We start from the raw sequence: 16,156 nt of genomic DNA on the forward strand, positions 1-16,156 counted from the left end.
AATGCATGATCATCAGCAAGAAGCTTGACCGCTTCATGATATTTCTGAAATTTTAACAATACAGACTCTGATTTTACATAGTGAGTGACTTCCCTTTGTTCATATTTCATAAACACTTGTCATCAAGAAAATTGTATAGTTTATTAGAGTAGACACCTGTGAACATTAGTGTGTGGTCAATATCTGGACAACCGGGCAGGAGATTCCCCCACCAGATTGCAAACCTAGATAAAGAAATGATTCCAAGAAGATCGTGGAAACCACACGGGTTTGGGGAACATAAATGACTAGTTTGGAATTCTTCTTCAGCCACTCTAGGATTTCTGCCTTGGCAAGTAAGTGTTTCTCCCTCCCATTCATTGTAGAACAAAGAGAGCACTTACCCTTACAGCACCTGGGTGCGAATTGATCAGGTAGCATTTTGTAAAACACTTCTGAGCACCATGTGGTCCCCTGGCGGGGCTGCTGAATCCTCCAAAGCTGGAGCACCTTCTTTGGACCGGGTGCTGTTTTGCTTGTAAGCAGGCACCAAAACCATTAACTCTTGAAGGACAATGGCATATTTCGACTGCAGCTTTCTCCCAGTCAGCCTCCTGCACACCCCACAGCTGCCATTTATCTTTAATTCAGTAAATATTTCACCCATTAAAAGCTCATTTACAGTGGAGCCTTTAACTTCCAATTCCTCATGGCTTAATGTCTACTCTGGCAAGTGCTCCTAACACTTTCCTGGTCTCCTGGTTGCTGTGACGGCCACCGAGCGAGCTCTGGCTCACACTGCTGCTAGACATCACCCAGTAAAGCCTTGGCCAGCCTGCGCCACCTCCACAGCGGTCACTGTTTGGAGCCCAGGGCTGTCGCTGCTCCGTCCATTCATCCCATCGAGGGGCTCCTTCCCCTGTTACACTGTTTGTCCCTTCCCACGCTTACTGTCTTTCTAGCGATTGATTCCTTCTGATCACACGCCCCCCACAAGTGAAATGCAGTCTGTCCTTTCTTCTAAGGCCATTTGACTGGACTTTCTCCTCATTGTTAGGGGCCACCCGGTCCATTCCAAGTCAGCAACTCGACGTACAAACAACAAATGACCACCTGTCGGTCAGTCTGTCATTCCCTGGGAGTCCATGGTGTATTCAGTCTTATTTCCCAACATCATAATTAGAATGTCTCATATGCACATGAGGCGATAGAAAAGATCATGCCTGGAGCCAGACCCACTGCAGTCTTCAAAGTGACAGCTTTGCTTTTTTAACGCTTTAAAGAGGCCTCATCCCATCTCATAGTTCAATCAGATCAAGCACTATTGTACGTTTGCAACCATAACCAGCTTCAAAGCTTTCTTCTCCTCCTTGAACTCTTTGACATCAGCTCCCTTGTACTCCCCCAGTCACACCCCCCCCACACACACACTGTCCAGCTTTGCCCCAGAAGTCCTTATTCTACTTCCTATAGTTTTATCAATCCTGGGTTTCATGTACTTAAAGACAGAAAAACATATACCAAAAAATCCAAGAGGGTGACCCCATCCGCGAAGACATACACATCTGAGATAAACCCCAGTAAGCACAAATGAAAACCAAAAATAGACAGAAAATGTTGAAAATCAGACCATGCCTAGTGTGCCTCAGAGATGCGATCAACTGACAAGGGTTTAACCGTTCAAGTGAGGTTTGTCATTAAGAGGCCTCCTGAGTGCCCAATGCCAATGCCATTTGATTTCCTGAGGGCTGCGTCCATGGCGATTGACTATTGAGTCAAGACAATGAAATCCTTGGCAGCTTTAATTCTCACCATGTATTATGCTATTGTTTGTTGGCTGAGTTTCAAGGATCCACCCACCCCCCTTTGTTTCAGGTGTAATTCAGGTTGAAAACCACGGTTCTGCCCCTCCTTCAGCAAGCGTCCCCCTTTCTTCACTTGGGGGGGGGGGCAGTCATGTTATCTACACACCTCAGGTTGTGAAGGAGTCTCCCTCCACTCTGTGTGCTTGTTCTTCCTGTCGCCCAGCTTCTCAGGTTCTTTGTTCAGTGGGCAGGGTGAATGTGGAGGTGAAAGTGCACAACCTTGCCAAATCTCTTTGCCGGTTTTAAAACACTCAGTATGTCATTTTTTCTGTTGGAATGGCTGTCTCTTGATTCATAGATAGATTCCACATATGCACGGTTATCATACATCTTCTGTAGTTTCCATTCTTCATAAGTTATTACGAACAATGCATGTGATGTCTGAGTGAATGATAAAATGCAGGCAAGCGTCTTTTTTTCCCCTCAGTCTCTGTGGAGACCGTCAAAAGTTTCCAGTGCCAACTATACCTAAAGTCGCCACACGGGGTATTGGGAAGAGTTTTCGATTAGCAATAATTGCGCCTTGGGTTATCCTTATTGGCTACGACACTGCCACTGCGCAGAGCTGCAGGCAAGCATCCTTCTGACATCCTCTGCTTCCAGCCAACAGCCATCGGACACCAGCAATGGCTCACCTTCCACATCTTCTGAATTTGACTTAAACTTCTAGCAGTTTCCTATTGACTCAAACTGCAGTCATTTGAAAATTTATTTTCAGTAGACTATTGATAGCATGTGATATCGATACTATTTGGTAATTTTTACATTCTGTTTGGTTGCCTTTCTTTGACATGAGCACGGGGATGGATCACTTTCGGGTTAGGCTTGGTTGGTCTCTCCCCGATGTCTGGACGTAGACCAGCAGTGCCTCTATGTGCTGATTCGTCTCAACCGCCAGCCCATCTGTTCTTGGGGACCCATGTCTCGTCTGTGCTTTCATCATACTGTGATATGAGGGAGCTTCACAAAGCTTGTAGAGAATTCTGTTATCTATTAATTCTGATTATCATGGATGTTTTGAAGTTCTTTCCTACTTCCTCCTTTAGTTCATGGGATACCTTTTGAAATGACTGAATATCATTCAAAGTATCGTTTTTGCAGGGGCAGCGGGTCTGTTTATTCCTTCCATCTTCTTCTACACTTTTTGTGTCATTTCAGTTTCGCCCAAAGAAGCCGTCAGCAGGGCAACTAAGACTTGGATTTTTTCTTTAGTTATTTCAGCTTCAGAAATGCCGAACATATTCTCCTCCCTTTGAGTTTCCTAATCCCAAATATTTGCACGTTTTATTTCAACACATTAGTTTATCTTCTTGAACTTCCCTTTGAAAGTTTCTGTTAAGTTCTTTTACATCATAATTTCTTCCATTTGCTTTTGCTCTTCTATGTTCAAGATCAGGCCTCAGAGACATCTCTGATACCCACTTTGGTGTCTTCTTTCCTGTATTTTAAAGTAAGTTTAATTTTTTTCCCTGTATAATGTTCTTGATATCATCCCACAATTCTTCTGCTCTGTGGTCATAGTGTTGAGATCTGCTCTAGAAGTGATCTCTCCATTCCGCTGGGTTGTATTCAAACCTGTGATTTGGCTTTCTAAAATACGCTTGACTTTTCTTCAGTGTCAGACAAAATCGCATATGATTAATTGACAGTCTGTTCATCAATTAGGCCCTGACTTTATCTTGCCTAATAATGCTGAGCTTCATTGTAGTGACTTACGGCTGCTATAGTTGACTTTGTTTCCGATATAAACCATCTGGCTGGCCCATGGGGATAGTTATCATTTGTGTTGTTGAAAAAGAATGTCCTATAAAGAAGCCAGTTGTCTTGCTGCAAGGACTCTTGTGGAATCCTACCATGTGATCCCTCGCACGCGCCAAGGCTGTATTTTCTAGTGACTGATCCTTTTTCTTGATTTTCAACTTTCACATTCCAAGCACTAATAGCTATCAATGTGTTTCGATGGCAGGTTTGATCAATTGCAAAATGCGATAGTTAGTTCATAAAAACCTTCATTTTAAATCTTGGGTATTCATGGTTGGTATGTAAATTTAAATAATATTTTCATTAACTGATCTACCCTGCAGGCTTAGCGATATTAATCCGTTATCAACAATGTTGTACTACAGGAAAAACCCTGAACATTTTGGGGGGCAGTGTTGCTCCTCTTCAGCTTGCCATTCCAGGAAAAATCGGCCATATGATCACCCGCCCAAATAGCCAATCTTATTCTGTTTCAGCTCACAAATGCCCAGGAAACTTATCTTTAAGTGCTTCATTTCGTTTTGGCCAATTTTCAAATTTACTTGCTTCATCCTGTGTGCATGACTCTGGTTATTAAAGGGTGTTTTCAGCTGCCACATCTCTGTCACATGTCACTAGCTGTCACGTGCTAGTTGTGACACAGCATCAGATGAAAGCCCATAAGCCTATCGTCCATCTAGGTCATTAAACTAAACTCTCTACTGAGAAACTCTGGGATTCCTTCTGACTGGAGCTGTGGTAATTACATAATTTCAAGTCAACTTGAAGATATATAAAAGTGTAGGGGTGGAGTCTAGCCTGTCAATCAAGTCACAGTCTGATGGAACCTCCTCGTGGGTGTTGCCTTCTCACAAGGAAGACCTTGGGAACCTCTCCTTCCCCCTGCTTTCACCTTCTTGATGGCTGGCCCTGATTGCCACCAGAGCCCCCCACTACCATTGGTTCTGCATGACTGCACCCACCAACCTGCAATCTTCCTGTCTTCTGCATCATTGCTTGTGACTGTGTGAGTCTGAGAGGGACTGATGGCTTAGTACTAGGCTTATGAACTTGAGTTGGACTTAGCTACGGTGTTTTCTGGATATACAACTACTTCTCCAGCCTCACAGCTCAAAGGCATCAATTCTTCTTCATTCTTCTTTATTCAATGCCCAACATTCACGTGCATCTGAAGCAGTTGAAAATTGGCTTGGGTCAGGTTTACCTTAGTCCTCAAAGTAACATCCTTGCCTTTCATTACTCTAGAGAGGTCTTGTGCAGTAGATTTACCGAATGCAAGGGGTCCTCGGATCTCTGACTGCTGCCCCCACACGCATCGACTGTGGATACACACACGACGGAATCCTCAACAACTCCCAGCTTTTCTACATGTATCACGATGTCATCTATTGTCACTGTGAGGATTTTGGTTTTCTTTATACAGTAGAACCCAGACCTTGACGCTGAGCCGCCCTAGAAGGAGCTTCAAGATGCAATGCAGTCGAGTTCCGAATCAGTTTTTCCATAATCAATACCTGAAAATGGATTAATCCATTATTGACCACCAAATTTTTTACCCTAACCTTGCCTTTTTATACAAAACATTACACAGAAATTTTAAAGTAAATAAGTTCAGAGTTAAATAATATAATTTAAATAAGAAACACAACATTAAAAAAGTTTTTAATGACTGCAGTATGGCCTATACCTTGAGACTGACGAGGATCTGGATCTGTGGACACGGATGTGGAGAGGAAGGATGGAGAGAGAGTCACAGTTTGGAAGGGGAATCCCCTTCCATGAAATCAACTGGGAGCTGCTTCTCAGGAGTTTTATTTTCCCGTCTTTGTCTTTTTTCACTAGAACCTAGCTGGCTTTCTCTTTTGAAAAATCTGTCTAATGTGGTCTGCTGTTGGCATTTCCTTAATTGTTTTCTAAAAGGGTTTGCTAAATGATCATCAACAATACCGATAACACCGTTAGCCAGTTCCTTATCATGACTCTTAGAGCCCATTTAAAAAAATCTAAAACCTGTACAAAAAAGCTACAAAAACTAAGAAAATTATAGTAAAACGCTTGGAACACAGCCGCAAAAGGTTTAAACAATGCGCACTAACAAAGCCAACTAACACCGAGTGATTGAAATAGGAGCTGCTTTTGTTTACAAACATCATGTGCATTGAGTTGGATTCCAATGTTTTGTTTGAGCTCCGATGCAACGTTTTCTCAACATTTCACGTTGAAATCCGATGATGTTGTGTCCTGATAGGGTTGAGTACTGGGGTTCTACTGAGTAGAGTTGTAATCCACATGAAGACTGGAATCCCTGATCTTCATCAGCAAGTGCTTCAAGTCTTCCTCCCTTTCAGCATGCATTTGTATATGTCAGGTTATTAATTAGCCTCCCTTCAATCCTGATGCTGAATTTGTCTTCATATAATCCAGCTTCCCTGATTATTGCTCAGCACGCAGATTGAATATATAGGGTGAGAGGATCCAACCCTGACACACACCTTTCTGAATTGTAAGCCATGCAGTATTCCCTTGTTCTGTTCCCAAGAGCCTCTTAATCCATGTCCAAGTTCAGCGTGAGCACAATCAAGTGTTCTGGAATTCCTCTGATTCTCAAGTACGACAAACTGACGGACAAGTGGTGGCATATCATCGTGTAATCTTATTTTTAAAAAGAGTTTGACTTTCTAATATAATCAATAGATGAGGCAGTTTTAAAAAGTTTGTGGGAAAAACTCCATTATCCTTCAATTACATTTCCCCACAGACTTTTTGAAGCCTCAGCATACATCACACATACTCATAAGTGCTTTGAGATTCTAAATAATTTTCATGACTACAAATAATTTGAGAATCCCTGATTTATCGATACCGGCTTAATCTTAGTTGGAAAGGAGCAATGGAGACTAATTCCCTATCATTCATTCATTCATTCATTCATTCATTATGTCAGTTAGCACACTCTACCTGGGCACCTGCTAGGCACAAGACACTTCTCTATGTTCTGGAACAGAGAAATGGGTGACTGACCCATGCTTCTAATTCAGGGAGCTGACTCCAACCGAGTGCATCTGTAGGACTGCCTACGCATTGGTCTTCTGTTTTCTGGGGAAACAATTGTCAAAGTGTCCGCGTACCGTTTTAGGTTCGTTTCAGTAGACAAAGACAGTGGACAGGCACCAGGCTTTCTGGAGAAGCCTGCATGGCTGTTGTGGTGGTGGTACCGGTAACTCGCAGGATAGCAACTGAGGTTTCTGCTTTTCAACTGGGAGGCAGGCTGGGTGTTCTTGGGGTTTCTTCCTGGTAGCAACCTTAAGGTGGCATCCCCTTGTACACAACAGGCCTGTGATGCTGACCGCTGACCACACACTGAAGAGATAACCATCTCAAACACTGCGCTGCCTAGGACTAAAATTGTAGACAGAGCCCTGAGCATATTTTGGGTTCTGCGGTCTTACAATGGCAAGTAACTGTTATTCTAAACTCTGCACCTCTTTGAAACAATGTGTCCCAGTTCTTGGCACCCCTCAAAATAATGGCCTCTCCACACAATGCATTCTGCCTGTTTTTTTAAGCCTTCCATGGTATGAGCGATCATGCAGACTGTCAGAAAATTTTGACTCCATTTTCTCCTCAGCTTGCCTCACAGGCTCTTTATTCTTCTGTTGAATGGACGACCTGGCTTTCTTCTCCTTTAAATTAGTAGCAAAGGGGAATGGGAACAAAGAATACGCTCCATAACTTTATGCAGAAATGCAGGACCAATTGAAGCCTCCAACTGCATTGGCCACTGGGAAATTTCACCTTCTGTTAGCTTACATTGGACTTTCCAAATAACATCTAGGACTTGAGTACTTGTTTGGCTCTTTGGTGTGTGATATCATTTTACCAAAAATAGGTTATATGGCGAATGCAGCAGAAAACCAGATGTATCCTTCAGGCTGGTTCTCCTGCTGCCTGAGGTCACAGCATCTCTCCGTAGCGAAGGGCTTGCCTGGAGCTCTCACAGTGAGGTTTGCCCTCGTTTCGCTCTGAAGAGCATCGGTTGCAGTGTGAGTTTCTGCAGTGCTCCTGTCTGAGGGACACTTGGTTCACTTCCCTATGTTCCGAAGCCTATGGATGGCAGTGGCAGCCACGTTCCCGATGTGAGTTTAGACTCGGAAGAATCCACTCTAAGCGTTGATCAGAGATATGCATAGCCCTGCTATTTTCAGCCAGAGTGTATTAGAAAGTGAATTAATGCAAATGTTGTTAGGTTAAAATTTAACATTCTTATCATCTGTTCTCCCCTTGAGCCATTTAAAATGTTTCCTATTTTTAAAAATATTTTTTTGCTTTCTGTTCTTAAAAGAATAGTCTCACTGGCATATTATTCACCAGTCACACAGTTTGATGACTCGGTTTATGCAATCATCGCCACCATCAATTTCAGAGTGTTTTCCCTTGCTCATTCTCACCATGGTAACTATTCCATTCACCCCACTGTCCTCGGCGGTGCCACGAGGTGATCATCAGTCCAGCTACCTTTCCCATGGATCTACCGATCCTGGAGTTCAGATACAGAACATCAGGCAAACACAAACAAGACAAAACAACAACAGGAAGCAGAGAAAAACCTCAACTGAAAAAAAGGAGAAACTTAAAAACGGAAACAACTTTAAAATGGGTCAAAAAGAGACCGAAGGGTAAGGTGTTACCTTTTAGCCTGGTTATGCCTGCTGTAATTCACCTCACTGCTGTCACGCAGCCTCTCTGAGAGCAGGCTGTTCTCGTCCGTGGGCTCTGGTCAGAGGGGATTCGCCGGAGGCTCCATGCACGCGGTGAGCCCGCAAATGGATTCGGGTTTCCATCTGCTGCAATTGCCTTCTTCACGCTGGGAGTCACAGCTTAAGCTCTGATACTGTCCCGCCTCTGGGCTTGATTGTTTCCAATGCTTGGACCACAGACGCCACAGCGCCTCTTGCACGTGGACTTAGTTGACGCCTCACTTGGGTGGCTGCTTATTTGAAGACAAGCCCCATGGAGTCCTGGTAGTGTAGTGGTTGCAGGTTGGGCCGTGATCCACATGGTGGGCAGTTCAAACCTCTGCAGGAGAAAGGCTGGGCTCTCTTGTCCTGAAGCAGCTACAGCCTGGGAAACCCAGAGGGTCGCTGTGCGTCAGAACTGACTGGTGGTGAGAGCTTTCAGACCTCGGGCACTATTCTTTCCGGATACTGATTTCTTTTTCACACTTCACACTGGTACCCATTTCTTCAGTGGCCTCTTCATTCAGGCAAGTATCGAGTAGGGCCAGGTCTTAAGAACTAATTGGTCTTAGATGAAGGCTATGATTAAGTGCAAGCCCCAAATCAGGTCATGGATCTGTGGTTTATATGTGTCCCTGTTTCATATAGGTACTATTTTTATGCTCTCGTTTCTGTTGTCTGACATGTGTTAGGCTGACAGGCATGGATCTTGCTTTGGCATGAGTGGTCTTGAAAGTTTTGCCCTATCCCCAATCTTCATTACTTATGTCAGTACTGTCCAGTCATTTAGCTTTTTAATCTGTATAAGTCAACAATTCATGGATTGTGATCTGAAAGGCTGGTCTGTGCACGTATAATTCCCTTTTTTCAATGGTGCTTTAAATTCTATACTATTGCCTAAATTAATAATACCATCAATAGCATTATTTTATGTCCCATGGGGATAACGTATACTACTTTATTATAAGATGATAATTATGTCTCTGCTCTTTTCTATGGAGGATTTTTTCTTTTGTTTTGTTATTGTTGGGTTTTCTTCTTCTACTTGTGTATGTTTTTCACGATATGAAACCCAGGCTAGGTGGACCTACAGAGATAGTGACTACATTCATAGTTTCTCAGGGTTATGGCAGGAGGGCTGGGGAAATGGGGAGCAAAGAACATGCGTACAAGAATGAAGAACGTGCTCTTAAGTTGGTTACGGTGATGACCGCACAGCCCCTTTGCTATGTTGAAACCATTGCATTGTATCGAAATGAATTGCGTGTCAATGAAACTGCTAACATTTAAAACAAAAGAAACAAGTATTGCTACACCTTTACTGTGAAACCAGAAAGTACAGCAAATTATACCATGCTTACTAAGTGCAGCCTCATTTGAAGCACGTTATTGATGTTCATAAACCTTCTTTACAACTCACGCGGCAGGCATTACCATCCCTGCTGCACAGGTGAGAAACGGGAGCAGGAGAAGTTCAACGACGATCAGACCAGCGAGGCTCCACTGCACGTTTCTGCTTCCCAAGTTTACGGTCTTGCCCAAGGGTCTGAGAGAGCAGCTCCCTCCTGTGTAGCAGTCTTGCAGCCAAGGCCTGCAGGCAATTAATCGATTCGTCATGTGTTTCTAATAGAATAAACTTTCAAAAATTCATAGAGAAATGGAATTTAAAGATACGGAATGTTTCCACATTTTGTGAAGCCCCTTCATACATAAACAGGCATTTTACTTATTTTCAGGACCCTTTTCTCCCTTCCAGGACATACTAGACTCCCCCAATCCTCATCTTCGGGATTAAGCTTGCTGAAGAAAATGAACTTTCCCCATGATGAATTGAGAGGAGACAAAAAGAGGGAAGATTCTTGGGAAAGGCCCGTCTTATGGAGGTGTCCCCAGCTTCAGCCGTGTGTGTTTTATGTGCATGTCTGTGTGTGTTGTGGCTGATAGAAGGACATCAGCCCTGGTGATCACTGATCATGTACGAGCTCCGTTCCTGAGAGCTCACTTCTGCGCCTTGCACCAAGCCCGGTGTGCGGGCCTGCGTTAACGATGGACAGGGTTAATGTCGCCCGTCAGCGATGGAATGGCGTCCCCTCCCTTTCTGACACCCTCCTCTAGCAGAAAAAGAGAAAATATGTAGTCATTAGGGAGTCGTTGACTGCTCTTCCCTTTAAGATAGCTAGATACTTAAAGGTCGACATCCCAGTGGTTGGTGTGTAAACGAGAGAGCTGTGGTAGGCATCTGGGCACACGGTGCTGGGTGAGTGTGTGCCCGCACAGCCGGGGTGCTGTCTGGTGCAGTCCTCTCTCTGGACAGATGTGGCCAAGACCGCTCTCTCGTGGCTTGCAGCGAGCTCTCCCTTTGATTGAGCATTTATGTCCTACCCAGATGATTCCCTGATTCCAGGGCCATGCGGCTGCCTGCTTGTGGCCCAGCCAAGTGCTTCAGCTGGCGGGGACCATCCGTGACCACTCCTTTCCCTCGAGCAAGTAGCTGTCCATTGGTGCCTGCAGCGTTGCCCCCTGGGGATACTTCCGTGGTCACTTCCAGCTCATATCTTTGGGATTCTATTTGGAGCCCCGGTGAAGTGCCGAAGGGTGTGCTGTATGTCCTCCACCCAGAGGCGGGCACAAGGACGTCATTGGAATGTTCGTCTGCTTATCCAATACCGGCTATGTGCCCGGCATGGTGTCATATGCTTGCAGCGTGAGCTCATTGAATCAGCACAAACCCCTCTGAGATAACGAGCCTCTTGTTCTTTTCCCCAGCTAAGGAAACCAAGGGCTACGGAGGTTAAGTTATTCCCACAGCAGTTGATCCGCTGGAGATAAAGTGACAAACAGAATTTTCCCACGCCCAGGGCATCTGACTAGGGGAACATCAGATAAACTGAACGCGTCAATGTACCCAAAAAGACCAGCTCACATGGTTTTGGGCTTGGCCCCGACCACTGCCTTTAGAAAGGGTGTCGTCTTCAAGTGGGTGCCGCAAGGCCCCCTCTGTGGTGGGAGACCAGGGTAACAGCCGTCCCCTGTTGCCTCCCCTGCATTCCTCAGAGATGCTGCGGTTTCAGGTCGTAGCTCGTATTGCAACAAAGAGAACACAGCGATACTTCTAGGTCGGATTCCCCGCTGCCGGTGGAAGCTGCATTTCTCCTCGCGTGGCCTCCTCAGCGCACACTAGCATGATGCAAGCCAGAGAAGGTAACCACAGATCCCGTGCCTGCGCAGCGCCACCACCTGAGGCCCGTGGCCACAGGGCGCCTGCTTTTCCAGGAGAGCCCGGACCTTGTGTAAAGGACGGCTTTTCAGACCTGAAGCCAACGGAAGCCTTTCGTTTCATTTTACCCAATGCCCAGCCACCCAGCTAGCGGCTCTGGGCTTTCTTTCAGCGAGGGAAGCATCACAGCATCTGATTCTAAAACCCACAGGGAGCTGAGAGTGTGGAGGTCGCAGGCAATGCCCAGTGGTGCATAGAGCCCTTCATGACAGTGGCGGTCCCCAGGTTGCACCCTGGGGCTGCTGTTTCTCCTAAACCTCGGCTCTGCTTCCACTCATGCGACCTCGACGTCCGGTCGAACGCAGTGTTGCCCAGCCCGGTGCCATCTGCATACTAGTTGCTGGATTTCATCTACGACCAGGGTACGTTTTGGTGACCACGCTTCCCTCGTCTCATGAAAGTTTCCCTTGTTTTTAGTTAATGTCACCAACCATTACGTCCTATTCTATTGACTGTTTTTTATAACATGGTCAGAGTTCCACCATCCTCACATCTAAAGATAATTCTCACTGCTGTTTTATTTGTTGCTGTGGCGTTCTAAGAAGGGTTGGCTCATTCTCTGGGCCGCCCACTTGCCCAGCAGGGGTCCAGGAAGTATTTCTTCCACGAACAAAGTGATACACAAAGTGATACGCGTGGAGGTTTGACGCTGCTAGTCTCCCCTCTGCCCGGCGAACCCTCCACACAGTGGAGGGAGTTGGGGGAAGACAGGTTGGTCAGGAGGTGTGTGGGGGTGGGGAGGAAACCCGGCTGAGAGCTCTGCCCAGTCCTTCCTTCCGTCACACTTTGCTGCTCTATTTTCCCGAGATTACACTCCCTGCTTCTTGGCCTTGGGCTCAGTCCTAGTTTTTATTTTCAGGAAGATGCATCTCAGTCTATGAAACGGGCAGCACATGAAGACAAAAGAGAGATTGGAAATAGCATGAGCACGTTTCTTCCTCCCTGGTGGATTTCTAAGACAGAAAACGGACAGTCCCTCACTCAGTCTTCATCGGAAGGGGTTTCTTCTCTGTTTGGTACCGTCAGGGATAGCTGCCAACAGTGGCATTTCCTTTTGAGATGCGCAGGAGAGCAGGGGCTCCTGTCTCCAGGAGCTGAGGCCTGGGAGAACCGTGTCTCCGGGGTGTCTGGACGCCCAGAGATGCAGGGCTGGTTTAGAAACTCTGTGTTCGGAGAGGAAAGGGCTTGCCACCTGTTGCCATGCCGATCAGACAACCACGAAAGCACCAAAGCGTGTCACTTGTGGCTGGTTTTCGCTGGTGCCTTTGGTCTCCACCCAAAAACAAAGCGAGCACCACAAGAATGCGTCACTCCTCTGTTCTCCCGCTCTCTTTTTTTCTTGACTGTTTTAGAGTTTACTTCTCAAATAGAAAGAACATGAAAGGTTATCTGAAGGTCTCTATTGTGGGAGGAGGGAGTGGTTGGTGAGGTGGGGAACTAGGTCACCAGCTTCCCCTTGAGCATAATGCAAAAGGGTTGCATTTTGTCGATCTTCAACTTCTTCCAGAAACTTGCCCCAGAATCACCACTAGAATTGTTATAAAATTGTTATTAAAAATTAAAAAAGAATCCGTTGCTGTCACGTTAATTGCAGATCACAGACACCCCGCTGTCAGGATTTTCCACGGTTGGCTTTTCTTTCTTTTCCACCGCTCTCTTGGCTGTAACTCACACGTCACACAGGCTGGCAGCGCACCCATCATCACCGCTGTTTAGAACATTTCTTCAGTCCTGAGCTCGTCGCGACCAGCTCCCCACTGCCCCAGCCTCCCCTGCCACGCGTCCGAGGAACCATTACCCCAGTCACTGTCTCCACAGTTCATCCGTCCTGGACGTCAGAGACGGAAAACAAAACAGAACAACCACCAGAAAGCCAGCCCAAATGGACGGGAATAGCACAGGGAGACATAGTCTCCATCGAGAAGAAACCAGGAAATGCTCAAAAGGAGGACACAGTAAAGAAGATCCCAAGAAAGACCAGAGGGAAATTCTTTCCTCGGAGGAGGCACCTCTTCCCACGGCCACCGAGGCCACGGTAGCTCCTTGACCCTGCAGGGCAGGGCAGAACGCTCCCCGGGGTTCCCAGGTGGTCACTCTTCCCGGGAGTCGGAGGCCTTAACCTTCTGCAGCAGGATGGTGAACTTGAGCTGCTGAACATGCGGTCCACAGCCCCCTTCTAGCCCCAGGACATCACCACCATGCCTCCTTGAGGCGCCTCAGGTGCCAACCTTTTCCCTAGCAGCTCAGCAGGTTGGCATCTGCAGGGAAACTGAGGTGTTAGAATTGGCCCAGGACACTTCCATTCCCACCCCTGGGTCCAGATCAGAATTTTTGTCTTCTATGACATCCAATTCTGCTAAGTGACAGTGAGGAGTTGAGGCCAAGCGAGGCTGATTGATGCAGCCACAAAGCTGAAGGGAGTGGCGGGACACTGGCATGCCCCAGCCCCACAGCGCTGCGCCAGCTCGGCTCCTCCAGCCGGTGCTTTGCACCCTCATTCCATTGCTTGTCAGGTTTTCTGGAGCAGCAGCCAGGAATGCAGCAGCGGAGGCTCTGGCCTCTGACCCGGGCCCCTGGTCCAGCATCTGGGGGTGTGGGATGCACAGGAGCGCTGTGCCCCTGTGGGTGGAAGCAGGGGTGTGACCCTCCTTCCTGTGGACGTTAGCTTGGCAGCAGCTGCTCTCTGCCCCCTCCTTTCCTGCGGCTCTCTGTGGTCAGCTGTGGCCCCATAGTCCTGGCCAGCTCACGGGGGGCAGAGGAGGGAGGGATGGGAACCGCCGGGCTGTTAGCACACCTGCGCTTTGCTCACAGCTGTTTGCCTCACAACAGGGCTGCTGTTCGCCATTGTGACCGCGTTCACGCTGCCCGCCCACCCCCACTGTTTTGTAACATGTGTTGGCGCACCGTCCGGGTTGGACTGCTTTATTTTATTTATTTTTTATTTCAGAAGGGACACCAGAATTCTTTATGTCTGGTCATGAGCCAAACTGGCCCAGTGTTGTGTGCAGAAATATTCCAGCTCCCTTCTGTGCCCAGAATTATTTTTGTTTTCTTTGATACACAACCTAGATACGGCGACAGCAGGAACATGGGTTGATTTTTGTCACCAGGACTCTTCCCCTGCTTTATAGCTTTGGGAACAAAACCGAACACAAAAGATCCCCCGTTGTCAATCACAATGTCAGTTCATCTCTGCGGCGGTGTTCAGGTTTCTTTTCCCTCTGGTATGTGCTTCTAATAATGGACCAAGAGAAGTAGCCAAGATACACTTATTAAAATGAGTGCTAATCGCTGGCACAGGAGGGACCTGGACCCCCCCAGAGGGAGTGTGGCCCTTGGCCCTGGACCACCTGCGTAGGAATATCAGCTCCATCACGCACTAGCCAAGTGACCAGGCGTGTGCTTGTTAGCCCCGCTGAGCCTTGCTAGGGCTTCACTGCCTGGTCACAGGAAGGAACGCTGACCAGGCCCTTAGCCATGTGCTGGGCTCAGCCAGGGCTGGTGCTCATGGCAGCTACTGTGAGCACACACTGCACACCAGCTGTTGCCAGCTTGCATGTCTTCTTCCGTGACATGGGAGGGGTGCGGGGCAGTCTGAGGGAAGGGCCACATCAGCCCCGGAGGTAGTTTGGCCACAGTTGGGCAATCATTCTGGGGTCCAGTGTCCCTAGCGTTGGTATGCCATTAGCTGATGTCATCAGCCCCCATGCAGTGACCTCGTGAGTTACAGAGTAGAACGAGCCCCAAGGTTTCCCGGAGGCCACGGAAAGCTAAGCGAGTGCTCACCTACGAACCAGAAGCCCCTCCGAAGCTACACCTGCAGTTTGCGTCTGGAGTGTCACAGCCCTGAAGACTCCGCCAGAGAGGGGCCGATGCTCTGCGCAGCGAGTGGGTCTCTGGTGGGGCCACACTGCAGCAGCAGCAGGACTCCTGAGGGCAGGGCATCGAAGGAGCATGTGTGTGGCAGGGTGCAGCCTTGGGCACAGGGAGGGAGGGAGGGTGTGATCTGCACGCCTTCAGCTTGAGGCTCACAGTGGAGGCCATGTCCTTTGTGTATTTAGTCACAGCCCTGGAAGAACTGTGGAGCATGTCCTGAGAACAACTGTATCCCAAGCATTTCACGTTTGGGTTACAACGTGTTAACTTCCTTAATAAAGCCAATAATCACCAATATGGTCTGCAGGGCTGTTGCAATGAATATTCGTTGCTGGATGCAAAAGTAGAGAAAGCTCTGAGACCGAGCACACCGCTGCTTAACAGATGAGACACCAGCAGGGTCAAGCTATGGCTTTGTCTGCTCAGGAGTGGGTAAAAGCCTCACCCAAGGCCATGCACCTGGGAGGAGGCAGGGAGGCAGGGAGGTTGGGAATGGCTTGTAATTCCATGTCTTCCCCTCCTGAGTGCAGAAGTGGTGCCGCTGCACCCAGCGCCCAGCAGAGTGGCCGAAACTTTCACTTCCGTCATGCTCATGCTGAGCCCAATTCCGCTCAGGGTGCCAGCTGGAGGCTGACGTCTTCCCAAGTTTAAGGCATTTGAAG

The 16,156-nt window shown here is 47.4% G+C and overlaps 1 non-coding gene across 1 annotated transcript; it reads right to left on the minus strand.

The window, feature by feature from the left end:
- Positions 1-2,271: 2,271 nt before the first annotated feature.
- LOC142455665 (U4 spliceosomal RNA) lies at positions 2,272-2,411 on the minus strand. The gene has a single exon (XR_012785823.1). It is a non-coding gene; the product is annotated as a U4 spliceosomal RNA (small nuclear RNA).
- Positions 2,412-16,156: the final 13,745 nt, after the last annotated feature.

Source organism: Tenrec ecaudatus, chromosome 8, assembly GCF_050624435.1.
Source record: "Tenrec ecaudatus isolate mTenEca1 chromosome 8, mTenEca1.hap1, whole genome shotgun sequence".
NCBI lineage: Eukaryota > Metazoa > Chordata > Mammalia > Afrosoricida > Tenrecidae > Tenrec > Tenrec ecaudatus.